Below are 26,757 nucleotides of genomic sequence, written 5' to 3'. Positions count from 1 at the left end.
AGCAATACGAAGGGGGCTCATTCAAGCGTTCCCTTTAGCACTGAACCGTACTGTACATACGTTCCGGGAGTGTCCTCCATAATGTTGAACCTATTTAGTGAGAGGCGAGCACCTAATAACAAAACGGCGGGGGTCATGAAAATTAGCGTTAATCTTACGCCATTAGAAAGACGCCGTTGCTCTTTGTATGACGCATGCTCACTGTGAGTAATTATACATAACGAGTGTGGCGGCGACTAACGTTCGATTTGAGAAAGGCTTGTCCGTCGCGACTATGCGCGTCACACAGCGATTTTCTCGAACGCGTCATAAAAAGTGTTGGCTCGCTATCTGTTGCCCGTATGTGATGCGTGACTTTCGTTGAGTCGCTAGTCACGCCCTCGAAGTATACACGGCGATGACCAACCCCTCGAGAACGCGTATTAGCTGTCTAACGCCGACCACCGCACCTCTTGTTCTTCGGTATAGCCCTGCGGGTATACGTCTACTCTTTTACACAGCCGCCCGACTACAGAATGCAAGCAGCTCTACATAGAAGAGACACACACAAAGAAAAATGGTGCTCCTGTATGGTAATTTCAGTTTGCATCATGAAAACTGAAACCAGCATAGAAAGTTATGGAAAGGCAAGCGAAAGGTGCTCCCAATGCGCATTAAATTCAAACAACAAAATTTAACTATATCAAGCGTGACGGTATGGTGAAAGTCTTTCCACGGCCGCTATATATTATGTAGCGGCCGTGCCAGTTTGTACTACAATGGACGATATACGCGTGGCCACACTTTTTTTAAATGTTGTTGTAGTCGTTGTGAGCTGTCTATATGCATGATTTCTGGATATCTGGGCCTACTCGTGCCCCCCACGGCCCCCACCCCCCCACACACATTCCGATGCCCCAATTTGTTTTTTTTTTTTCATATTGAATGAAGAAGAGCGAGAAGAAGCGCTCACATTATACACTACACAAACCAACTTTGAGCTACATGTATGGTGGTGGTGGTGGTGGTGGTGCTGATGTTGCAGCAGGCGGGGTTAGCCTGGCCTGCATGGCCGGCAATTGTTCCGCCTGAGCATCTCCTGAATTGTAGGGGTATGTCACCAAGTGCCGAACAGCCCAGTGTCTCGCAGGAAAGCCAACAAAATTCGTTGCACACTCTTCCTCGTTGCCGCGGGCCCTTCAGGAAAAATGACGTCTTCAAATGTCCGGTGCCTATGACAACCTTTTTGCAAGGTGCGGACCATCGCTGCTCTTTCCACATCAAACTGCGGGCAAAGCCAAATAAAATGTTCAATGTCCCCGATGTCACCGCAGAAGGCACAAAACGGGGAAGCGTATCGCCCAGTCTTGAATGACCACGCCGGGGTGTGTGCGGAGCCGGTTCTTATGCGGTACAACAGCGTCGCTTGTTCACGAGAAAGTCCGGTGATTACACATGCTTGGTGTGGAAACTTGTAGATCGCCTTGAAATGATTGCGTATCGCATCTTTGTTGTTCTGGTAAGTTTTGGCAGTTCTTACTGTTGGAACAAATGTTCGCGCTTCGCATGCAAGGGCATCAGCCTTTTCATTGCCTTCAATGCCAACGTGGGATGGTATCCACTGAAACTTTATATTAAAGCTCTTGCCAATAAGGTGTTTAATGAGCGCCAGAGATTGCCTGGTGAATTTTTCTTGAGGTAGGCCACGATGCAGTCTTTGTAGCAATTTGCGAAAATTGCGATCCTTTTCTGCACGAGATGTTGAGCTACATGTATGTACCATGTACCTACATGTATGTATCAAGTGTTCCGTTGGCCATTGCTCTTGCGCGTTCTTTTTGACGTTTACAACGCTATAACAAAGACAGCAAGTAAGGACAGTATCGCAGAAGGCAGCTGCATCAGTTTTACATAAAGAAGGGCCCCCGCGAAGAGAATTAAAAAGTAAACAAGATAGAAAGGTGCATAAGCGATGACGAGACGTCTACTTCTGGTCTACGTCTCTTCTCGAGGTCGTCGTTGCATTTTTCACACACGCAATCTGCATGCATACGTGCAAAACCTGCCCAAGCGAGCACCGGACCGGAAAGCTGGACAGTCGTGTGCCTGGCTTAACCAAGAATGAATAGCGCTGCAAACTACAGCTATGCAAACGCGACCCTTGCTCACTGCGACGCATGCATGGTCGTCCGCTGTATACAGGAATATCGGCAGACTTGGGAGCGAAGGAGAGAGCGCGTCCCGTTAACTTAGCTAAGCAGACCGCCTGTCGCGTTAATTCGATGCAGCACCACGCGAGCATACAGTACTCAGTGAGAAAGATCGAGAGAGTGACAAACATTTTGTATAGTTAGGCAGCTGCAGGTGCTTACTCCATGGTCTCGCTGGTGTGAATCCTCAGCACTACACTTGCTTTTGAAGTCTACCATGTACTGTTAAGCCAGTAAGGTCGTAGCTTCATCCGCACAGCCGAAGGAGCTCGTGGAAATGGTCCAAGATAGAAAACAGGGGCGCAGGCGTGCGTAGTGTTCTTAATTAGGGGGATGGGGGACACGTTTCATCTCAGCGCCGTAACGAATGATTACGATGTAAAAACTTTCCTACGCCCGAGCAGGTCATTGTACACATACAATATATGTCCAGTAGTTAGCTGTGCGTGTCGTGTCGATAGACTGTGCAGCTCATCTATACATAGAAGAGCCAGAGTATAGGGTCTAGTTGGTTGAGCATCGTTGAAAATTTTCATCAAATAAGCAGTTGTTCACGCTCGTATTGTGTACATACGTGTGTCCTTGCGCGTCTTTCCTTGTGTTCGAGCAGCGCGTTGCAAGTTTCAATCTATACGTACTTTTTACTATCGCATGTGCCACTTTTTTTCCGTATACCTTACGTTTATCGATTGCCTTTCGGAGTGAGCATGTGTGTTTCTGAATAACTACCCCTCATGTTGCTCAGGGTATCTCAGAGTAAACTATTAAATGAGTAGAACTAAAAAAGTCTTTGTACTCGCGATACCTTTTTAACGAACTCGGTACAACCAGAAACGCGTCTCGTTTAACAATGGTGTTTATCAATTCTCATCACAGTCTCTCTCTCCTAATCACCTTCATTATGGGTACAAAGATCAGTATTTCTGGGCTTTAATGCATAGTACAGCACGACCGTTTAGCAAAACTCGAACCCCTGCCTTTCCACGGGCTGCGCGTAATTGGCGACGCAGAGTTCAGGCGTAGCAGCAGCGCCTTTTGTCTCTAAGATAAATAAGTAGAGGGCTCACGCGCCGCTAGAAAAATGGGAACGCTGCGCAAAGGCGAAACTCTGTGAGCGACACGCTCGACTTCCCGCCCAAGCTTCTTGCTGCACAGCGTGCGAGATATCAGTGTCGGTTGCGAAATTAAGCGAGGAAAAAAATCTAATTAAGTAACCATTCGCGTAGACGCCACGCATTTATAGGCTGTTGGCAAGTGATATCAATTTTTGTTGCCATTGGGCTACGTGTTGTTTTTTACACTATGAGCTGAAGTTTGTTTGGCATAGGGATTACGGGACAGAGAGCCCGTAATCCGTTTGTGGACTACAACTACTTAACATCGCAAACGTTCTTTGCCGTGTGTTTAGTAGCCTGTTCAAGTACGGCCCAGCTGACTGTCTTGCAATGCTCTACATCTACGACCGTGCTCATGTTACTTGCGTTTGGGCTACGCTTTATAAAGGAGAACCGACATGTTTCCTTTGCGTTGCGAGTCGAGAACCTATTGTAAGGCTGGCGAGAAATGTTTTGCACGCTACTAGAAGACAAAACAAAAAGCTACCTCAACCCCTGACTGTTCGTTCGTGAGCAACGGTTGGCAAAAATTGGTGCTCCAGAAGCAGCAGCTGTATATTTAAATGAACACTGTGTAACTCCACGCATAACCTATCGCTTCTTACTATCTTAAGCTTCGCAAACAATTGGCGCAGGTAATCTTAAAAGGATTCTTAAAAAACCTCACTGATCTGCATGATCATAGTTCTCATGAGTTTTTAGGGTTTTATTATACCATGTTTGCTCGTTTATCGGTTATAAGCCTATCTTCATTATGTAGCGCTTGCTTAAGAAAGGAGCAGCCGGCAGAACACACGATGCCAACCTCTCCTACAAAAAAGTTTCCTAAATAAGTCAGTCAAGCGCAAAGCCGTGCAAATGTGGGCGTGAAATCAACCGCATTTACTACGAAGCTAGAACACATGCAGTAAACGGAAAAACAAGCACGAAGTGACGTTGACTATAACTGCGTACTGCTGGATATGCATTCAGAAACCACTGGTTTTAGGTACGCTGACCAACATCTTGGCATAACCCGGAAGATAGGCAGATACGAAGTTGCTCACCGCCCCCCCCCCCCTTTAGGACTTCGGTAGAAGACCGATTCGTCGCTAATCGCAACAACATCAGCAAAAGTACCGTGCAGCTCAAAGAATCCGGCGACAAGACCACACAGACTCACGAACCTACCGCCATTAATAACGTCGCCATTCATTACCGAGGCAACTTTCCAGTACTATCACGCGGAATAAATCCAGTTCATCAATCTCGAAAATTACGTCACCAGGAAAAATGGTTTCACGATAGCCACGCTGTGGCAACTTGACACTAAATATTATGGCTAGAGAGCTTAAACAATATTGATCGGAGGACCTCGCGATGAATAAATAAAAGTTGTTAGCCTCCGAAATATGCGCATAGCTGAAACTGCTCAGTCGTTTCACGCTCTTTTCTTGTTGCGAAGTTCTTTTCTCGTGGTCGACCACTAAGTATATACGAAGGTACTATTATGTAAAGTTTGATGGAGCCCCTAACCAACTCGGGGTACGCCCACGTTTTCCTCATCATAAGGATGAGTGCGATAGCGATTGCCCTTTTCCGCGCAGAAAGTTCAGAGGAAGATTACCGGACACCAAGTTAAGAACTGGCAACCGCCGAAAGAAAAAATAATGAAGGTAACCAATGGGAGAGCTAGCCAGGACACAAGAAAATATGACGCGGGAGCGGCCGGCCTTCGACTGAACGATGAGCTGAGATAAACTGCGCTCCGCACTGATCGGGGAGACACTGGGCAGACGGCTCTGATTGATGACTCTCCAATTGTGCTGCGCTGTCTCAGTCTAACGACGAGTACAAAGCGCGCAACTGCAGATGAGGATGCACGTTTTGGCTGCGACACACGAGCCATTCTGCACATTCGAGCGTTATTGGCGAATTGGACAATATTACCGATAACTCACGTTATTATAGGTGTCGAAGTGTAGTCAGCTCGACGCAGAGGTGGTCTTCAGGGTCGTGATGTATTGTTTTCGGTGTTTGTAACTCGATGGAACTTCCTAATAGTGAACGTAGCTTGTATTAGCGCGGTACATACACGAGAAGTAGACGCGACACACAAAATAAAGAGACAGGTAGGCGCTAAATTTCCAACACTTTGACATTTTTGTGTGTCGTGTCTACTTCTCGCATGTACCGCGCTAATACAAGCTAAGTTCATGGATGATCAACTCGCCCGAACTACAACATTTCTGAACTTCCTAATAGTGCTTTTCTTAACTAGTGCTTCCCCGTGTTTACATTAAAAACGGATAATACTCAATATGTATTTCGCCATGATGCATTTTCCTGTACGCTCGAGCAAATTCTATAGTATAATGAAAATATGCGTACGTACGCGATGTATCTGGCTATGTTTTCGTAGTATTGCATACATCATTGGACCCGAAAATAGCCTTCCACTATGAATGTAGCCTGTTTTGGTAACTCTGTATGCTGTATGTCTGCAAATAAAGCATTTGAATGTGTACTTTAATTCTGAAAAAAAAATGATTCAATAACATACATACAGCACTATATCTTTGGTGTACATAAGCTTGCTCTGCTCTACGTCTATCCCAGTGCTCGTACTGCAACTGCCTCCCCCGGGCAGATTCCGCGTGAATGCCAAGCCAGCGTCCCCCAAACCATCACAACAAATCCACGTCCACTTGATTATGTATATTGTGTGTTTATCGGGCAGGAAATGCCAGTACTCATTTTCGCTTTTAAATAACCCAAGTGGTCGCCCAGTAGCTTCTCTCTCGATCGTCTGAGCATGTATCAGCGGGGAGCGGTGATCTACTTCCCATAAATCGCCGGAACAGCACGGTCGATACGGATGACACGTTCACGCAAGGCTTAGAAGTAGGCAAAGGTAAAGAATCTTGACAAATGTTACGCGTGTCGAGACAGAGAGATGTACGGCCTAAAGCAAAGGCATCCGAGCAAACAAGCATATCGACGGTGCCCTAGACACCTGACGGTCGCGCTGTGCAGCACCATAAATATTGGCAAAGACAGATAGAGGGAGAAAGGGCGGTATTGCAAGGTTTGTGCAATGGACCTGCGAAACCCCCGCATGGTCACTATGCACGACTGGTCCCTCTGCATCGATATACATGCCTACTAGTACTACACAATGCGCGATGTACATTCTTTGGGCGAACAAGACCTGTTGCACAGCCCTAGCAGGCAGTTTGCCCCGCATTGCCGAACACGCTGACGCATGCCTGGGCGGATTCAGCACCCCCACACGGCAGTCGACCCTCTCGCATCGCCGTACGGAAGGCGTTGAGCGCAAGTCTACATGCACGGGCCTGTGCGGATGTATGTAACCCCGTCCACTGCATGCGGTGGACGCTGTCCAGCTGAGACGAAAGGACGCCGACCCACATGCTTGGCGCAAGCGAGTGAAGATTATACAAAAGGAGGGAGTGGGCGGATTCGAAAATGTAAAAAGGCAGGGGCGCACCGGAAGTTGGGAGAGAAGAGGTGCATTCCGCATCACGCACTCGTCCGAAAGAAGTGTCGTCGATTCCTGCAGGAACAAGGTGTTCGCGTGAGTTGTGCGTAAAAATTAAAAAAGAGCGAGCGAGTAATCTGACAGACCCTATCGACATGGGCAGCGGTTGCACGGCCAGGCACGCATTCCAGTTTTGCTCGTCCTCGAACAGCCTTGCGTATCTGGATTAGCCTCTCCTGTTTCTTCTTTTTTTTTAATTTAATTCCAGCATCTTCCGATAGCACAGGCGTAGTGCGATTCGTTCCGGGATGTGGTACACAAGCTGGCTACAAGAGAGAGTAAGGGGAGAAGATCTTGCTCGCCGTATCGCGCGAAGTTCACAGCCAGTTTCACAGCACTGCAGCAGCTTCTGTACATCTTTCTATAAATAGGGTGCAACTTGTCGATAAAGTGGTTCAGTAGGAAACTCCGACACGAGGTCGTAGAGAAAAAGGTCTCATGTTCGTGTAGAACAGGGGTCTCAAACACGGGGCCCGCGGCTTCACAGAAAATAAAGTTTGGTGACTGTGCTATATATAGTACTCGCATTACTTTCTCGCCTATTGCAATTAATAGCGCTTTGTTCGGGTAAGCTGCGGAGACAGGGCTGGTCCAAAGCATTTTTTTTCGTGAGGCACCCCATGTCACTTTGAGCTGAAACATCACCGTGGAACGACAACTCAATATTTCAATATCTGCGTCCAGATTTTAGTCATTGTGGAAATCGGTATCGATATGTATGTTTTTCGAAACCTGACGTCGAATCTCCTTCAGAAATGACGCATATATGGGATATGGAAAAGGTGTTCTTTCAAAATGGCAGCGTTAGGTAACAATTTGTTCACCCCCCCCCCCTCCCCCTCCCACCATCTTCACTGTCCCGGCCCTTGTGGGGCTAAATTTCGCGACTGCTGCCCGCTAGCTGAGATGGGTTTGAGACCCCTGGCGTAGATTGACTGTATACCAGCAGGACGGAGCGTTTCATTTGTATACGGACATTTCAAACGTCAGAACGTTCATAAACGAAAACAACGGTAATATGATCTAAGGTGCAGGTATGTAGTGAGCAGTAAGCGTTTACGGGCCACTTATGAAACGGTGTACCTCCCCCCCCCCCCCCCCTCGACATTTCGTGTCCGTAAGCTACCGTCATCTTCTTGCAAGGCACCATATCCTTCTATTCTTTTCCGTATACGTAACGCAGCCTTTGGCAACCATGGTGACTTGTTTCGGTCTATATTTCAGTATCGTTAAAACCAATAGCCAAGTACCACTGGGTTGACATCAGTGTGCGTCGCTAGACTGGGGTTCTGCAAATGAAATGAAACCAAAGACCTCGCGGCACAAGAGCCGACGAACAGAAGCATGCATATCCCATAACGGACGCAGACAGGCAGAATTTAGCAAAAGGCTTAGTTCCGCACTGACTGGCGTGGTCCGTGGGCTTTTACTGAGCACTGTATACATATAGGCCTGAACAATGAAGTTTTCGCTAGCGTTTCTAACCGAAAATCAATCGTTTTATCACGCAGAATTTCGGTGATTAATGACTTCGTCCGGCTTCGCGCATTCCCCTTGCTCGAGAAGGGCGTTCCCAAGAATTAGGCAGTTTTAGAATAGCGTACGCTAAGTTAGCGTTAGCGTTTGCGGCCCGAGCGGTTAGCGTATGACGCATGCGCAGTTGCGCGAAAACCTAACGCGAAGCTTTGAGTACGCTATTCTAAAACTGCCTATTGAAGAGACACCAGCTGTGCGTAAGATAACTTCCGTGAAAGCTAACATTGGAAAACGCCCGACACCGGCCGGGCATCTAACTTCCACTGCATTCAAAGAGAGAATCATGAACCGCCACAGCGGAATGTGAAATCAGCGCTCGAATAGAAAGGAAAAAGAAGAAAAAGAAACGCTAACGGTGCGCGAGCAATAACTTACGCGAGAAGAATGACCAGAGCCATTCGTCCCCGCGTCTACGAAGAATGGAACGATGCATCATCAAAGGAAAACCGCACGGAGGAATCCTATACCCGCGCGAGAAAACCGGACCGTCCAGTCCGCTGATCAGCGCAGCACATAACGTGAACGAATAGTTATAAACCCGACCGACCAAGCTGGGCCAGGCGCATTTGTCTTCATTTCCGAAACCATGCGCGCGCGTTTTACGAAAACAAGAACAAAGAAATCCGGAAAGGGTTGAAGCGTACAGCATCGTTGATGCATTGTTCGGCATGCGCGCGTTGCATGGCTTGACCTCTACCGCTGACTGCGGCGCCGCGTACATACATGCACTGTATACATATGCGCGCCGCTTCGCTTATCAACTCTCATTTGCATCCGAAGACAGGCGGCGCTCGCGCGAGTCCAAAAGCGCCCGGGGCTGTTTCGCAAAAGCGTGAACACGGTAAACGCAGCGGCGCGCCAAATACGCATGAGGTGTCGAAATGAACGGAAACCAGACCGCACGCGTTGTGTGCATACGCGTGCACTATGGTATAAGCGTGGCAAAGGCTCGCGCGTTAAGACCCTGGATTAACCTTGACAACGCGGAGCTCTTTCGCGCATAAGTACACGAGTGCGTCTGTGCGTTTCGACCATGCACGTCGAAATTCGCTCGCCGTAAGCAGGAATCGAACCACCATCCTCGGTCTTAGCGGTCGAACACCTTAGCAGATAAGTTACCACGGTGGATGATCCGTGTGCCCAGAGTTACTCTATATGCTCCCTACAGCATATACAAGAACTCTGGTATGCCTTCAAACGGTGCTCCACATATGAGATGGGATGAGCTCACCAGAAAAACTCATCAGATGAGTTTTTCCGGTGAGCGCACAATAAACATGCAGATTAAAGTCCAGTCCGCACTGAATTAATACCGGTACAATGAAAATCAGAATCCCAAGTGATCGAGGAGAAGTAGTAGCTCCGATCCACTAATAGAGTTTCTTTTAAGCTCGTTATTTGCTTCAGGCTTTAAGCTTCATACTTCAACACTGCTCGCTCGATTATATTAGGATAGGTGTCCTTCGGAGATTCATCCTACCAAGATGCATCGAGCGTATTGACGGAGACTGACGGTTAATGAATTCAGTTAGCATTTCACTCTCTTCATGGTCGCGCTGGGAGTATAGAAACATGTGTATACGTATAGCGCGCTTTCGGAGCCTGATGTATCGGCAACCCTGCGAGTACGCTCCCAAGTAGCATCCTTTCCCACGCCCTATTAGCTCGGCAAGCGAGGGACGAGACGGCGCGGACTCTGGCGGCCAAAGTACCTTCGCGTATGCAAATCTACCACACGCCGTACACAGAGTGCGAGCATTTACTAATCTCCGCGAATCTAGGGCACACAGACGCGAGCGGAATCGACGGAGTTTGCAAAACACTGGTGGCCGAATGTCGCCGCGCAGGCGTACTGCTGCAAGCAGCTTGTGATGTATGTTTACGTGTGAATGCGCAGTGGATGGACAGAACGCGCACGCACTCACGCACTGTTTACCGCGAGAGCACGGAGATCCAACGCTGTCGCGGAAGGACAAAAAAAAAAAAAATAAGTCGAGACAAGCCTGAACGTGTTCGGCTGTAGACCTACTGGGGCCAACTGTGTGATGGCCAGGGAGCGGAAGTAGAGACTGACGTGCACCTGACCGAAAACAAAAGAGGAAGAAAAGAAAATGCGCTTCGCGAGTTCCACTGGCTTACATGCAATCGTGCACGTCTTTGCACGACTTATAGTATATGCACGTAAAGCATGCAATCCACAAGGAACCGCAGGTCCTTTGGTACGCGAGGGGTCTTTCTGTGCGCCACGTGCGCACGGATGCAAGTGGCCCTAATCGGACCGTGGTTCTGGTGGTCACAAAGTGCGACCAGGCGTGCGTATTCCCCCATCATTATCATCATCGGAATCACAGTGACCAACCACGGAGGAGGTGCGTGAAAAGTGGCCTTCAAAAAAAGAAAGAAAAGAAAATAGAAAGGAAGCCACCGTCAACGCTTCGCTTGCTCAGCTGCGGTTAAACAAGCCAGCAGAGCGGAGTATGATTTCCGCGAGCGGAGGAGAAAGAAAAAAAAAAGAAAGTTGGTCGCCCGGTCTCGCTACGCCAAAAGGAAGTTCAGGCCATTACCTCGATCTCGCGTTTTATTTTGTTTCACTTGTTTCTTAATTTCGAGAAAGAAATGTAGCACCTGCCGCAGACTCGGTTACCGAGTCAACGGTTCAGTAATCTTTGAAGCAAGCCTTAAATTCGGCTATTTTCTTCACTATTTGCGTGAAAGCTCGGTCCTTCAATATTTACATCTCTGCATGCTGACTTCTGTTCACCTGCCGCATGCAGAGAGTGCCCACGTGCTACGATCCAGCAACGTTTTGTGCACGACTAAACGTTAGTGAACATCACAACTGCACGAAACAAAGTAGTAAAGAAGGAGATTGACACTTCTGGGTCGAGACGCCTGACATTTTGTATTAATGAAACTAGGTGTGCGAGGAAGTGTGCCAGAATAATTTCTCATACCCCCCCCCCCACCCCCCTCCGTTTCTGTTGTACTCGTTTACAGATGAATGCGAGAAAGAATAAACGAACTCCATTTAGTTGATTCAGGCTGAACTTCCTCGCTTGAGAAACTATTAGGCCGGTGTCCAACAAAAGTACATCGTATGACAGCGCAAGCAATCCAACGCTTCTTCGAGGGCGCTGGTAGAATTTGCGTTGAGTATAATGACTACAGATTACAACGTACATGTTTGTGCCCTACTAGTGCGTCCCAGACATTCGTAAACTTCCTTTTTAAAAGCAGAGATATGGAGCGAAAACATGAAGCAGCTTGATGCTGAAATGAATGTAAACGCAAACTTTAAATAATAAACGTACATGCAGTAACAAAATAATCGATATAAAATGTAAACAAAGCAATAGAGAGGCCAGAAGTATGAAAGACAGATTCACAGCGCGAAGGAACGTAATTTCATCACTGGTTTATTCCCTGTATGGCGAGCAAATTGTCTGATAATGAGGACATTCATGCGGAGATTCGCATTCTGTAAGCTGCTCGCCCAACGTAATCGCTCGGCGCTTTTTCTTTTCTTTTTCTCCGTGCCTAACTGTCCAATCTTTCATTCAGTAGTCTATCAACCTGCCATTCTTTTCAATATAAGCTGCCACACAGCTCATAAGGAAGCGCGTATGAAACGTAAACACGTGCCAGGCAAAAGTGGGGTGACGATTCAAAACATCCGCTGACGAAACGGTGAAGAGATGAAGCGCAGAACAGAAAAAAGGAGACGAACGTTCTTAAGTGACGTTGAAGGCAACGAATAGGGTCAATGGGATTCTAAAGAGAGCCCATCAACGGCGTCGGCAAGTGAGCACCAAAACGCTCTCAAAAGGCAAAAGTCGTGCTGCGTCAAAAACGTGTATACGCTGCATGATGACAAAACTCGGTCACGCCTTCAGCGACGCCCGCTTCTGTCACTCTTCCCTACCCGATGCGGTTATAAAAGAGGCCAGGAAGAGGTCGTGATATGGCTTCGCTCCGGAGTAGTTCGATGCAGCGCGACGAAAGACGGAAGCGCAGTCACGGTCGCTCATTCTGATGTTCGTCTAAGTGCTTCGAAACATTGGGATAGAAAACTGGGAGTGTTGGTTTAGCTTATTCTGCGGTGAAAGGCGCGTACACGGCGACACTCGTAAAATAGATCATTTGTCTATATATCTCGCCCATGTGTGTCTTCGCCTAAGCGCCTTTTCACATCTGAATAACTTAAACTGGTCTCACTCGAAAGCACACAGCATCAATATTGATACGTTCACTGTGGCACCCTTTCCTCTTGACTTCGAGCCCTTATTATTACAATTAAACTTCACTGGTTGATTTCTTCGTAGAACATAACGTGACAGAGTTGCATTAGGTTATAAGGAACTCCGTCGTGGAACCATAAGGATAATTTCTGACAACCTTGGGTTCTTTCGCACGCACCTAAACACAAATGTACAAGACCTTTTACATTTTGCTTCGGTCGAAATTCGGCAGCCGCGGCTAGGAATCGAACCCGCGAAATAGCACTCAACAGCATAACGTATAGCAGAACTGCATAGGAACTGCGTCAAGGCGACAGGTAATGACTGATAAAATTTTCGGTCCTGGTCGGCTGAAGTCTCTTCTAATCTCATTCGATTGCTCTTATTTAGGTTTCTATAAAAAGTTAATAAGCCTCTAGCTAACAAGCGCCATGCCGAAATAATTGTGCCCTCATTTTTTTCTAGGAAAGTTTTTATAAAATTGAACTTTCCTAAAAGAAAAAAATCTAAAGGACAGTGACATTGTTTGGAGCTGTTACGTGACGCGTCACACAAAAGAAGATGTCGCTTTATAAATTCCTAAGTGGTAAAGTCGCTATGCATTATCAACGTTTTGTTTTTATTGTGTGTTAGCTCGTTTTCTCCAAATATGGTTGTGTTCGAACTGTCGCGCTTAGGAGTATAATAAACTCGTTTTTTTTTCCTGTACATGCTACATATTATTGCTATTGCAACTATTATCAGGCTGAATTTGGACGGCACCTTATTGACGAGCTAACATCATCTTGTCACTTTGTCCAGTACCTTAAGGGTAATACTGAAGTGCCAAGACGACGTCGATGTGTGTAGGCTGATATTAAGGTAATATCTCAAGATTTACAAAATAACATTGGGTTGGGCGTTTCTACAACTGCACGCAACTAGGCGAGCGAAACGGAGAGCTTTTTCCGGCCCGTCACGCCCGACCAGTCGCGTTCCCTGCGTGAGAGGCTCAGTTCTTCTTCCTACTTGGACCGCCGGTGGCGTCGACGCACGCCTGCACTCAGCCATACAAATCAGCTGTATATCCGCACACTCCGAGCGCCGCACGCTACACCGAGACAGCAGGGATTTAAGGCACTCAAAAGTCACCCGGGCATTACGGTTACGCGTAATCGCCCGGATGACGCGTTGAGCTTTATTTAGCTTGCCTCGAATACGTGGGTGGTAGGAAGTGCTACCCGGTGGCGTTACCGCTTAAATTCTTCCCGTATTCAGGTGAACGTTATGTACCGTACCGCATGTTACTTGAGCACTTCCTTGCTCTGCTGCTCTCAAAACCAGTAGGACGTGGCTGGTTGAGGTATTTCTTATTCGACGTACGCCATCTTTAGCCCAAAAACAAGTACGATACTACAGGAAATATGAATAGAAATTCGTGGCTGAAATTCATGAAAGAGAAATTAATGAGCCGCGAAGGCATCTCATTAATTAAGAATGATTCTGGGAAATGAAATGCTTCCCGACTTCGGCCTCAGGTTAAGGGAAGGCGGGAAATTCCCACCTATATCAAACACGCGCCACTTACTACTTATGAATGCCGTGCACATATCTCTTCGCATTGGGTTTATATATATATATATATACATATAGTACATATATATAGTACATATATATAGTACATGAAGTCGCAGTTCCGAGATGGAAATAATTTACCGTGACGCTGCGTGCCTGTAAAAAAAAAAAAAAAACCAAGGCACTTTTCGAAGTGTAAACGAAAAGCGTGCAAAATGAATAGCTGTTGAAGCAGGCAAGCGCCCGAGTTTGCCTTACAAAATCGTGCGCAAGAAAGAATAAAAAAAAGGATAAATTTCGACAACAAGGACACAGTTACACTGACAGACAGGCACAAGCCATTCAAGCTTGTTTCTTTTGCAGGGCAAACTCGTGCTATCCTGCGCTTTACTTCAGGATGACAAGTCGGCAGCTGGCTATAGCTGGACGTTTTAATGACTCGCGTTGCAACAATGTTATAATTCAATCGTGTTATCGCGTCAGCCCATTTATTTCTGAGAAAAACACTTGAAGCGCACTGTGGAGCGATACACTATACAGTGTTTCCCTCAAGTGCCTCTATAGCCGTCAATCTGACTCAGTCGCGTCTCTGACAAGTTTCTTTTATCGGGAATCAGCTATCTATGTAGATACAAAGCGAGCGACGAAGAACGTGCAAGGGCAATTATCAAGGCTCGTAGCTATGAATGCTACGTATACAATTACAGTATCGCGGAACGGTATCGTGTATAGCTCGCGCGCTGCGTTTACCGCAGAGTCCATTATACCGGATTAATATCTCGTACAGGCCCGGCGTCCTATCTCACAAGGTCGCAACTTCAAGAGCCGATACACCACGTCAGAAGGCGTGCGCTTACACGTCGCCTCTCCCCTTCATACATCGACCCATTAATTTCTACGAAGCACGAAGTCTACGACCGGCTGCCCTCAGAGAGATCGATGGGGTATCGGTGCAGGGTGAGAGCTGAGTGCATATACGGAGATCAGTCGGCCAGTGTTCTAGAAAAGCGTTCCGCATTGCCTTCGTTGTTGCTACAGGCTCCGTAACAAACCGATATCGGCAGTTCATTCGACAGCACGGTTATGTTAAACAGCGCGAAAAAGAGCAGGTGTGTCGGCAACAAGTTAACACCGATTTTTCCGACAACACGCGAAGCGGATGCCACGGCAGAAAAGGCACTGGAAGGAATACAGTCAAACCTTATAACGAAGTCGCATCTCACACAAAAATGATGTCGTTATATCGGAAAATTCTTTATGAACGTGTATTTTCGACACTGCGTTAATGACAAGGATATTCGTCTACTTCTTTGTAATCGATAATTCGTTATATCCATTTTCGATATATCAAGGTTGTACTGTGCTTTGTTACCAGAAGGTGGCCCCTTGGAATTTTTGTAACCATCTTTCTACGAATATTCCAGGGCATTATAAAGTGCGAATGTACTCGTGCAGCAGGCACGTAGGCAAGGGGGGGGCCCGGGGGGCCCGCCCCCCCCCCCCCCCGAAATTTTTCCATCCCTCTATATTCCCAGGGTACTTTTTTTGTTTTTGCCATGGAAAGATTGTCTTTCGAACAATTAGGCCTTGGGCCCCCCCCCCCCCCCGAAAAAAAATCCTGGCTACGTGCCTGTCGTGCAGTCACGTATGTAGACGCAATCAGCTCCGCTTAACAGAAGAAATATCTACACCACATCCATCGAATAAGGTTGGCAGTAAAATAACGGTCAAGGCACCGCACTGAATGAAGCGACATAATGTGCTTATCTAGCTCTCACATAGAACATGTAACGAGGGCGATATTCAAGCCCATCGAATCGGAACACGTTGCACGTATAATCAGGCACGTGAACTTTATTGTGGCGATTGGAGCATTGGTGAAGCATGCAGGGTAGCTGCACTGACTGCTTGCTTAAAGACGAAGCCAGCAGCTCGCAAGTGCCAAACGCCGTTACTTTGTTCTGCGCAGATAGCACGTGCAATCACGTTGATTATACACTAGCGCGATTGTTTCGTAATTGCTAGCACGACAGTTTCACTGCTACATCGTTAGCCAATTAAGCGCCTCTCACCCACACGCGCGCAGTGCAGCGGCGAAGACGGGAAATCGTGCGCTGAAGCAATGCACTGCCCAGGCTATAAGGTCAATCTCACAAAGCCGTGACCCCTTTTACTAACTACCGCGTCCCGGCGACTGGGCTAAAACCAAACAAAGGCAAATGAGAGGGAAGCCAGGGAACGCACGAAAGAGCAGCCGTGGCGAGTGGTCAAGCATGCATAACAACACATCCTGAACTGAAAACGCGCGCTTCTGAGAGGTGCTGTATCCCGCAACAGCTTTTCTATGACATCATCAGTGACGTCGGTATGTACTGGTCCAAAGGTAATTCAGCTTCAAGACAGGGCGATTTTTATCAAATGGATCTGTTTCCGGTCCTGTCGACAGTATCTATACTCCAACGACAATTACACTGCATACGAACAAGCAACCTACTCGCCTGGCACACGTGGGTAGAAAGATTAGTGAAGCCCACTGAGCGACGCAGATCATACGATTGCAGTGAAAAAAAAAACTGTTCCGGCCGTGGGACAGTGCGGGGGAAGTGTGCGCACATGCAAGCACCATAGCCCTTCACAGACTCACGAACGCCCGTACGCGTCTATGCGTATGTATACGGACAGCTCTCTATCCCAAACATGCACGCTCGCGCAAAGCAGTCAGCGTTGCCAAGTGGTGCGAATACACACACCCGCGCACGTACTGCGTGCGACGCGGAAGGAAACCGCACAGCCGGAAAAGCGACGGAGCAGGGGCGTCAATCTTACGACGACGACAATGATTATGCGAGCGCCCCGTCGCCGCACATACATCCACAATCTCTTATTCAGTCGCGAGGTGCGCATAACGGTGCGTGCGGCGCACCTATCTCCGCCCGTATATAGCGAAGCAAGAAACGCAAAAGCAATCAAACCTCGGACTCGCCTTTCGAGAAAGGAATCGCGCGCCGAAACAACGGCCCACGCCTTTGACCGTGCAAGACCCACGCGTTCATCAGCAGACCGCTTTGAGATAGAAAGCAGAGAAGGCAGCTGTCGTTAGACCGAACCCCCTGCTTCCGTTTCGCAGGCTGAGACGGATACGTCGGCGGGTTCGGACAAGGCTCTGTGAGTCTTGCCAAGTCGGCGTGCTGGCTTTGGCGCGCGCGCGCTCCAGGAGCAAGCTGGCTGCCTGTGGACGACGAGCGTTTATCATTTCTTCTTCGCACCGTGCCCTGGCATCGGCACGCGGCGGGAGAAACGAGTTAATGAGCAAAGCCGCGCCCCCCCCTGTTGGTCAAACTTGCCGCGGAATAAGGTCGGCACAGGAAGCGAGCAGGAATTGCTTATAGTCTCTATAGTGAAGAGTGGGCGGGGTCTGCGGACGGGTTAACACGCGGTGCGGAAGGCTGCTAGCGCGACCATACGGTGTCCCTTGGCCAGGAAGTCTGGATGCCGACCAGTCTTGTGTAATATCGAGGGACCGCGAACACCGTTGGTACGTGGAAGTGCCCCGTTCCGTTATGCGAAAGTTCCCGTTTTGAGACGCAGCCGCTTTCTGCGCCCAGCCTGTGGGAGGTCGATGCACACTCGTGTGACTTGTACAGATGAGACAATGGAGATGGGACTCACGCCAGTAGGAAGACTGAGAAGGCGTAACGGAGAGGCAGAGAGATTAACTAGGCGGCGCCAGATTGGCTACCGAGCACTAGGCAGTGGTTTTTCGCTGCAGAGCTTATAGAAATGGAGTGGCCGAGGTAATATAAACCTCAACTTCTCCACAGCAAGCTAGTTAAAACAGAACAGGTAATGAAAGGGGAGGAGGGAAGTCAGTACTTCGTACTAACACGCGCACACAGAAGCGTTCATCGTCCATTTCGTCAGCACACTATCTAGTGTGGCAGCGCTTCTTATGCGCCATGGTAAATATTATGGGAGCTCCTCTCGCTCGAAAAGATGCATTCGTATAGGTGACGGCCGCAAGTGAAAGAAAGGGCAAAGAAATTCGTGTGTTTTCCAAGACGATTGAACGTATCCAGGGTCCTCTGAGTGCCCCGCCACCATAGTCGTCATGCGAGGACTGCGATGGCCGTTTAAGCCGCAGTGGTCGAAACTGACCAATGAGTACCACGAATCGCGTGCCCCGCCGCCATGGTTGCCATGCGAGGACTGCGAGGACTTGTCTTAAGCCGCAGTGATCGAAACGGACCAATCAGTACAGCGAATTGTACGCGCGTTCTTTGTCTGCTTAAGAGGCCTGAACTCCGAGAAAGCCTTCACGTATAACGAAGTCCAGCCCTACTAATGTAGAACCTGAAAGTTCTTTGGCAAACGAAGAACTTTCTGAGTATCGTATCTGCGAGCGAATACCGCAGCCATCATACTTCGACAGCATCACAACTGACGATCGTCTATCCACCTCCCTCTCTCTCTGGACACTTCCGTCTCTGCTACACTACCTTACCGCCGATCGGTTGGTCTACATCCCAGACATCGATACATGCGACCTCTTTGTCTTTTGTTACTTTCGCCGCTATGTTATTAACCCAACCCGCGCGATGCACTGACACGACCGATCTCGAAGGAAACAGGTATGAGACCCTCCACTCGGGCTCGCACAGAGCCACCACTGCCCAAAAGCAAATGACCGTATCATGCTCTTCCCCGTGCACACGGGCTGACTAAAAGCACACGCACACAAAACGAATCACGCTGCTACGCGTATATGTACACAATGAGCGCACGCAAAAGAAATGTCGTACGAAGGTACTACTACGCTGCCATCGTCCACGGAATGCACGCTAACGCAAGTGGGTCAGAAGCGATGTCCATTGTTCATCGTTGGCTTCATGCGCTCTATGCGAAGGCAGGAACACAGTGCGCCGAGAGAAAGCGAAGACATCACTTTCGTCCGTGCGCGTGCCGCATGTCCAAAGGAGGGCTTTTTTTTCATTGTGAGCAGTCGGGCATACCGACCTTCCGGGGGCGTCGAGGCTCCCACGGATCACGATGAGGGCGATGGACGACGTCCCGTGGTGCGACGCCCACGTAAAGAGAGATACAAAACGAGCGTGGTTTTCCATTCATAGGGCGGAATTGTGATTTAGCTAGAGGGTGAATTTGAATAACTTTCCGGTTGGCTACATTCTGCCCTGGAGGAAAGGGTAGCAAGCCGAATGAAGGCGACTAAAAACGGTTGCTTTCTCCCAAACAGACAGACAGACAGACAACGAACTTTATTGGATCCTGAGGAGTTACGACCCCCTAACGGGAGGCCGTTGTAACTGCTGGCCGCGCCCACGTAGAGGACAGAACGCCGTGACGCTCTGCCCTTTCCTGGGCCCTCTGGATAGCCTGGGCTTGCTGTCGGACTCCCAAACAGAATCGATCTTTTATTCGCTTCAGATAAACACGCCAGCACACTTATAAACGAAAGAAGGGAAATTTGAAGGCCTCGCTTTTCTTCTGCAAGACACAACATTAATTAGAACTAGCAGACAAGAAAGCGAAGAAAGCCGGTCCCTGCCGGAGGCAAGTTGACTTTTCGTCCACCTTACTTTCTTCACATTTACATCATAATTACTACAAATAACAACCCTTATACTTTCCTTGGCTTTCTTGTTTGTTAGTTCTAATTAATGTCACCAATTTTGTCGAGCTGTTATTTGACACGACAGCTGCGACGTTGTCTCCTTGTACCCACAGATTTCAGATTAGGAGAGTGACGATACCGCTGTGGAAGGAGCAGGCATTTATGAGTGCTATTGTGGCTTATTCGAGTATGCGAGATCTTATAAACAGTGAACCAAACGTTAACGGACACAACACTGCCCAAAGAACTCGAGAGAAGCATTGTACGCAAAACAGCGGGACCGCCAAATATCCCTCATATATGTCACCGACTGTGCGTTGTTGATTTCAGGAATGCGCAGAATTCATCGAGGCAGGAAAATACAAAACAATCCATGACTTAAATAAAAAATCTAGCCACAGTATAGGTATACCTAATCTCTATTTTAAACAGAACAAGCGTCATCCAAAGTGAACTATTTCAGTCGTTGCGGAACAAAAACCTAATTCTCTGTTCCTATGCACGCATTCAAAATATAGGGCTCCTTCCCAAAATACGCGCAATCATTACTGACTGCCTATAGTTCTTCGGGAACAGCTGCGTTTTCCATGCTACCGCTGAACGCAGATATCCAGCATTAGAAACACCGACATAACTCCACGCCCAGTAAGATGATCGTACATAGGCCACACCCTCTGCCTAAACACGTCTTTGTATACATAGGCGACGAACAGGCAAGCACGCTCAGTCAAGCGCGCTGATGGTTCACAACTTTCAGCGCCTTGAGTTTTGATAGCGTTCCTCGGGGAAAATGCGCAGTGAGCCGTTTACACGCCGCGCGTTGACAGAAGGAAGAATGCCTTTTCTTTTTTACCTGAGCAGGCGTCAAATCTTCCTCGTCAGGTATACAATGCGCTTGTCGTGAAATGTAGGTAAGAAAGGCGATACGATCAGGCGAAAACGAGCGCGGCTATGTATAGGAACCTGTATAAGTTTTGTAGTTGCTCGTAGAATGCGCCAACACCTTGGCAGGTATGGCTGACAATGTGCTGCAACTCCTCGCTCTTGTCTTGAGTGGATCTGTTCCCTTTGTATAGCATCAGTTGTTTTGCAAAACTTCTGCCAGCAAACTGCGAGGTCGGTTCCAAAAAGAAAAAGTCCTATCGGGTTCGTTTGTGTGACACATTAGATGCCGAACGTTTCAAACAACGCGCAATCAAATTTGTTCATTCTGCGAAGTTCCTCGTAGTTTTGCCGAGTTTTCGGGTGCATGTAGATTGTTTTCCTTCTTCGATCCCGATTATTATGGATTACTGTTTATGTACCTTTTCACAGAAGGCTCTCTGGGCGCCGCCATAATCCTCTTTGGGCTGTGGTAAATAGGCGGGATCCCCCAACAATGCACTGCCGAAGCAGTGACGTCAGCCTTTGTACTCCACGTGCCACAGTCTAAAAAGAATGTTTCTTTTCTCATATGAAAAGTTCAATAGGATAGAAAGTGGCTCAAAAGCCACGGCAACCCGCGGCAGCGATCTGGACCCGCGAATACGCCAAAACCCACAACGAGGGGAACGACCTTCTGAACTAAGGAATCCGAATAAAACCAACGAAACAGAAGAACTATGTAACCTCAGAAACAAATACCTCATTTTTTGTTGGCGCTTTCCATTAAGGCCGTGTAGCTGAAATACGGGCTTCCGCCCCCTTTTTTTTGTTCCAGATCAGAGGGAAGGGGGGGGGGGGGGCATACTAAGGCTTTTTCTCACTCTTGCCATTTCACCCTTGCCCCCCCCCCCCCCCGCCTTCCCCATTAGCTACAAATTTCCTACGGTCCAGGGAGCTTTACGTCTTCCTCTAAAGTGATCGCATAAAGCAGACGAGCTCAGAGAATTGCCTGTCGGGAGGAATTTTTTTCTTTTCTCCTCCCGTTTACAAGATTTTTTTTTTTTTTTACCTTTTTCTCCCAGACGTGCTTGTGTACAGAAACACCACGAGGCTGTGCTCTTCAGGTGCAAAAGAAAGGTGAAAGGGCGATGTCGTTGGGCGCAATTTGCACGCCTACACCTGCCCCAACACCTGATCTGCAACACACCTGCCTCAACATAAATGCCCCGGTCGGCAATTGCAGCTGACACGTGCAGAGGATTTCGGGGAGGAACGCCGCGATAAGAAAGGAAAGAACAGAGGACGGAGACAAGCCTGCGGGTGGAAGCGCATTACATGTGGGTAGAGTGGCATGCAAAACCATCTCTTCACACTGGTTACAGCCTCGATGGCAATGGTTTTTCAAAGACGGGAAACGCCCCCCCCCCCCTTCTTGTTTTCCTGAAAAAATACTCAAAACTTCACATCGGTGGTTAGCCGGGCTTGTTGGCACGTGGCTATCAAGATTAGCAACTTGTAGGTTTGGGCGAGTGGGTTCAGCGCGAAAAAACGACGACAATAAAGGAACACACACAACAGGATAGCGCTGTGTGAACACAGTGCTAGTACGGTACGGCATGACGGTATCGCCCCTTCTTTGATCGTTGTGCTTTTGCCGCTCCTAATTCCAGAGAACACACCCCAACGACACAAAATCTTTTTCGAAAAGTTCTGTGGGGTTCTCACGCCTCACCGTGGCCTGTCAGCCTACGCATTGTTAGTGGAGCCTGTCGTTCCGGCGACGCACCGTCACTGGGAGCGGCTTAACGAGCAGGAAAGGAGGAGCGGTTCTGTAATACTTGCTAAAAGTGGTTTACCAGCTTAGCGCCCCGAACTCTGCTTGCATCCTTTTTCAATCAGGTGTGGGTTCTTTTGTATTCCTGGCGGTTGTGACACACGGCTGCAAAGGCCTCCCTCCACGTACTGGGCTATATGGACGCCGCTCCCACCTCCTGGTTCTTCTGTCTTCTCATCTTTTTCCTGTCCTTTCCCCTACAGAAGCCGAAACGTGCTCACGACGAGGGTCTTTTCCTCAACTTCAAGCTCCGTCCAACACCCCCCCCCCCCCCACCTCATTGGAATGTTTCGCACTTCCAAAAACCCGCCAACAGAGAGCACGTGTAAGAAACGTGTGGTGCCTGCATTTCACACCGTTGAAAAAAAAAAAAAAAAAAAAGGTGTACAAAATCGCACGAGTTTGCTAAAGAAATGACAAGCGACGCCACACTCTGACGTCACCCAGCCATTTAGACCGCAGACAAAGCTTCGTGACGGAGTGTTCGATAAGTATAGTTCCCCTGCTCTGGCGCAGTGTATGCCAAGTGAAATCAAAATATCGCTGCAAGCAGCCTCTGTCAATGATCTAGGGGTGCTGAACTCGAACGTGCTATCAGCGCTAACACTTCCATGTTCGTGAAGTCGAATGAGTGAATGACAAGCACAGACATCACGGCGTGCAAGGTCTTTTTTTTTTCTTTTTTTCCCTCAATATGATAGCGAGCGTACGTGTATGTGACGCGAAAGCTGCCGTTGAAGTGGATAACCTTTGTTGAATGCACGCCCTGCCGGCTGCTTTACAGTGGAGAATGTGTCAAGTTCAAGGAATGAGATGCTGTCCTCTTAAAGTTTCGTATCGCCGGCATAGAGGCGCTCTGCGCGAATTGGTATGGCATGTAGAAGTAACGAAGGAGGCAAAAGGAACAAAAAATGTCAGCGCCACCCGTGTCTTCGTTGTCTTCATACAGTTCCTTCCATATTTCCGAGTTGCCCAATTCTAAGTTAAAGAAAAAACGCTTTTCACAACGCCGTCATGTTTTTATTGTGCACGGGATATGGCATTCGAAAGACAACCACTAAAATCATGCCAAAGCGCACATCGACAGCCTTGGCGCAATATCTGTCGTTAATCGCTGAAATGACGGTGTAATGAATGCGGCTATTCGCTGTAATATATGCGCGTAGCATACCGCGCATAACTCGGTACACTCTCAGAATGATTGCAGGCCTCTCGGGCTTTATGCTAATCCGGGGGCGACTAGGCGGGCTCTTTCTGCCCTGTAGAATGACCTTTCTTTGAAACTGGATGTTACAGCACCGTGTGTTCACTCATTCACAGTGACAGTGAATGTGTTCTAACGAGCTCTTCAATGCGGAGAATAATTAACTGATGGTCACACGCGCTTAGCAAAATAAGTACATAGCGAAGTTAAATCATAAATGTACTCTATCGATCTGCAGTTAGCTCCTAAACGCGCACTAGTGACCCGGAATCGGACAGCATTGCAACTGTAGGCACGTTACAGAAAGAAAAGCAAAAAATAACTGAATTAGCAACACCTTCGCGCCTAGGAAAGCGCAAGACACGCTGCAAGCTTTTTCCTCTCATCGTCGGGGCCACGACGCCAGTCATTCTCGGCTAGACAAGAAAACGCGCCACTCAATTCCTGCTTCTCACCTTGACTTCAACAAACGTGACGTCGTCTTGCGGCACGGGCTTTCCAAGGTGGCAGTCGACGCTCCGTCGCAGCCGATGCGGTAATCCCAAGGGAGTGGTGCACAGTTTCCCAACACCGCGAGGAAAAAACACCCACCGTTCACCGAAGCACAAGAAACAAAATATTTTTTTTTTCTCGCGCACTTCTAGGGTCCCGAGTTGATTCGGTGGTCCGGTACTGGAATACTCAGCTGCCGGTGGCACATCGAAGCGATGAACGCAGCGCTGAAGTCAAAGCGAGTGTACTCGAGACGGCTTGGCTCCTCGTCTCAGCAGTACAGGAGTGGTTGTCAGTGGCGCACGCGGTGAGGCCAGACCACACCACGACTGGCACCGCGAGGCAGCGTGCGTGGCCGTCGAGTCACGTACTTCAACGACCGACGCCGGCCGGCCGATTCAGAGCTCTCGCGCGCACCGGCGACACTATCGCCGCAGTGGGAGAGGAGGCAGTTCTCTCCCTTCGCCCTCTCTCGTCCTCCCGCGTCTGGTTTCGACCGTTTTTCCTCTTGGGAAGCCCTCGGAAGCGAAGTAGGTGCGAGGCGCGTGTGTGGTTCGGCTGCGCTAATAGGTATTACAGGTATTGTTTGGCTGCAATTCGTCACTCCAATGACCAGCTCAATTATAACCTCCATGGTAATTACTAATCAAACTCGAGAAACGCTCAAAGAACGTTTTTTTATTCCAACAGTAGCGCCAGAACACACACCCTAGTGTGTAGAAGCAGCAAAAATCGGGTCCGGCAGTCCATTTGGGAAGGGGGGAGGGTTCACGCATACTTACAACACCCCGGAGGGTATTATGGCCACACCCATGGTCCATGGATTCTTCGTTGAAAATGTGCACCAAAGTACACAAAGGGAGACAACGGAGCAGCTCGATGCGTTCTACGAACGTCTCGTTTTTTCGGTATCCCTCGAGGCCGATGCTGAGGGGGCAAATAAGAGCTCCGTCGCGCCCTCTGGTCAGTGACGGGTGCCTACAATCACTTTTTCAGAAAATCTGAGGCATATCGAGGTGACGTAGCATTTTTTAACGAATAATCTCGAACGGAATAGGCCCTTAGACACGCCATTATCTTTCGGCGTGGCTACTCGGCGTGAGCCCTCAGCGGATGATAAGAAACTGAACAAAAAATCTTAATGAAAATTCTCTCAGATACGAAGGAAATACAACAAAATAACGCGGGAAAGATACCCAGCCCGCGTAACGTGCACCTAAATCTAAGTACACAGGCCTCAAGCATTTTCGCCTCCATCGAAAATGCGGCCGCATTTTTGATAGAGGTTATATAATGCTTGAGTCACCTGTACTTAGATTTAGGCGCACGTTAAAGAACCCCAGGTGGCCTAAATTTACGGAGCCCTCCAATACGAAGTCCCTGATAATCATATCGTGTTTTCGGGACGTTCAATTCCAACAGTTATTATTAACGCGATATTAGTGAACGTGACTTGAAAAGAATTACATTTGTAGGAAAACGAGAATAAGCCCCAAAAAGCTCGACAAGCGACACGGCGAAAAAGAAGCCCGCATCAGCTTATTATAATCGAAACTGGCAAATCTGATGCTGACGTCTTATCCGTATCCGCTCGCAACCACGGATATGCGTTCGCAGCTCGAGGAGTTTATGTCAATCATTGTCCGGTATATCTCGACCAGGTGCCGAGTATCTTCTAGAAGCGCAGACTTACGGGAGCAGCCGCGTGAATAGCCAGGATGTGAATCATCGCCGCAGGTGCTTTCTTTGTCTTGCCTCGCACGCGCGCTGTGCGAGCGTTTAGAAGCGAGATAATGCATCGAGTTAGATCTCGCTAAACGGCGAAGAAAATAGGAAAAAAAAAAATCGCGCACTCTCTCCGCGCCCGTCGGCCGGTTCATACGCGCTGAGAATACAGACGATCCCGATGACGGACGTTGAGCCTGCTCTGTATGCAGCACGCAGAGCTTTGACGGGAAGCCGCCATGCTCTACGCTCGGGAGGCAGGCGGAGAGCGACGGCGAAGTGCGTTTTGGGCAGTGGAGGTGGGGTTTCGAAGTCTGACGTGCGTTGTTCTTAAGCTTCCTAAAACACGAAAAACAAGTTTACGAAAGCTTTGTTTAATTTATCCACTTAATTTGCTACGTGTATTATTTGAGCGACGTAAGGAAAAAAAAAAGCTTGAAGAGCGCGTGGAAACTATTCACTTGCACTTCTTTCTTGACAGGGTTATATAGCGCGTTTCAGCAAACGCTCTGTATGCAGCCGGCAACAAAAGCTTACGGGAAGACTATGCCACGGTGACGGTACTGATAGTCCTCACGTGACGTAACGGATGCAGCGTATTAATGTACGGGTACTACAACGTGGCACATACGATGACGTCATTGCATTGTATTCAGTGTAGCAATTAACCTCCTGCAATGTGATAATGACGCTTCCGGAACGTAGGCAAGGGGAGGAGGGTTGCTTACGACAATGCGGGCAATGTTTTTCTATGGAGCAGCAATAAGCTACGCTGCTTGATTAGCACACTCAGGCCCCGCATATCCGTGTAAACGGTCTTAAGGATTGCCAGTCAA

At 48.4% G+C, this 26,757-nt stretch overlaps 1 protein-coding gene across 2 annotated transcripts in view; it reads right to left on the bottom strand.

Annotated features, from left to right (window-relative positions):
- The window catches only part of LOC119390045 (uncharacterized), a 182,387-nt gene extending 157,806 nt beyond the window's left edge, over positions 1-24,581 (bottom strand). Inside the window, exon 1 of one of the 2 annotated variants that reach the window (XM_037657565.2) lies at positions 24,160-24,581. The gene's annotated coding sequence lies outside the window, so the exon portion shown is untranslated. The remainder of the gene's footprint in view (positions 1-24,159) is intronic. The other variant, XM_037657566.2, reaches the window with a different exon arrangement.
- Positions 24,582-26,757: the final 2,176 nt, after the last annotated feature.

Source organism: Rhipicephalus sanguineus, chromosome 4 (assembly GCF_013339695.2).
Source record: "Rhipicephalus sanguineus isolate Rsan-2018 chromosome 4, BIME_Rsan_1.4, whole genome shotgun sequence".
In the NCBI taxonomy this organism is placed as follows: Eukaryota; Metazoa; Arthropoda; class Arachnida; order Ixodida; family Ixodidae; genus Rhipicephalus; species Rhipicephalus sanguineus.
Note: the sequence above shows the minus strand (reverse complement) of the source record. Positions and strands in the feature narration are given on the sequence as shown.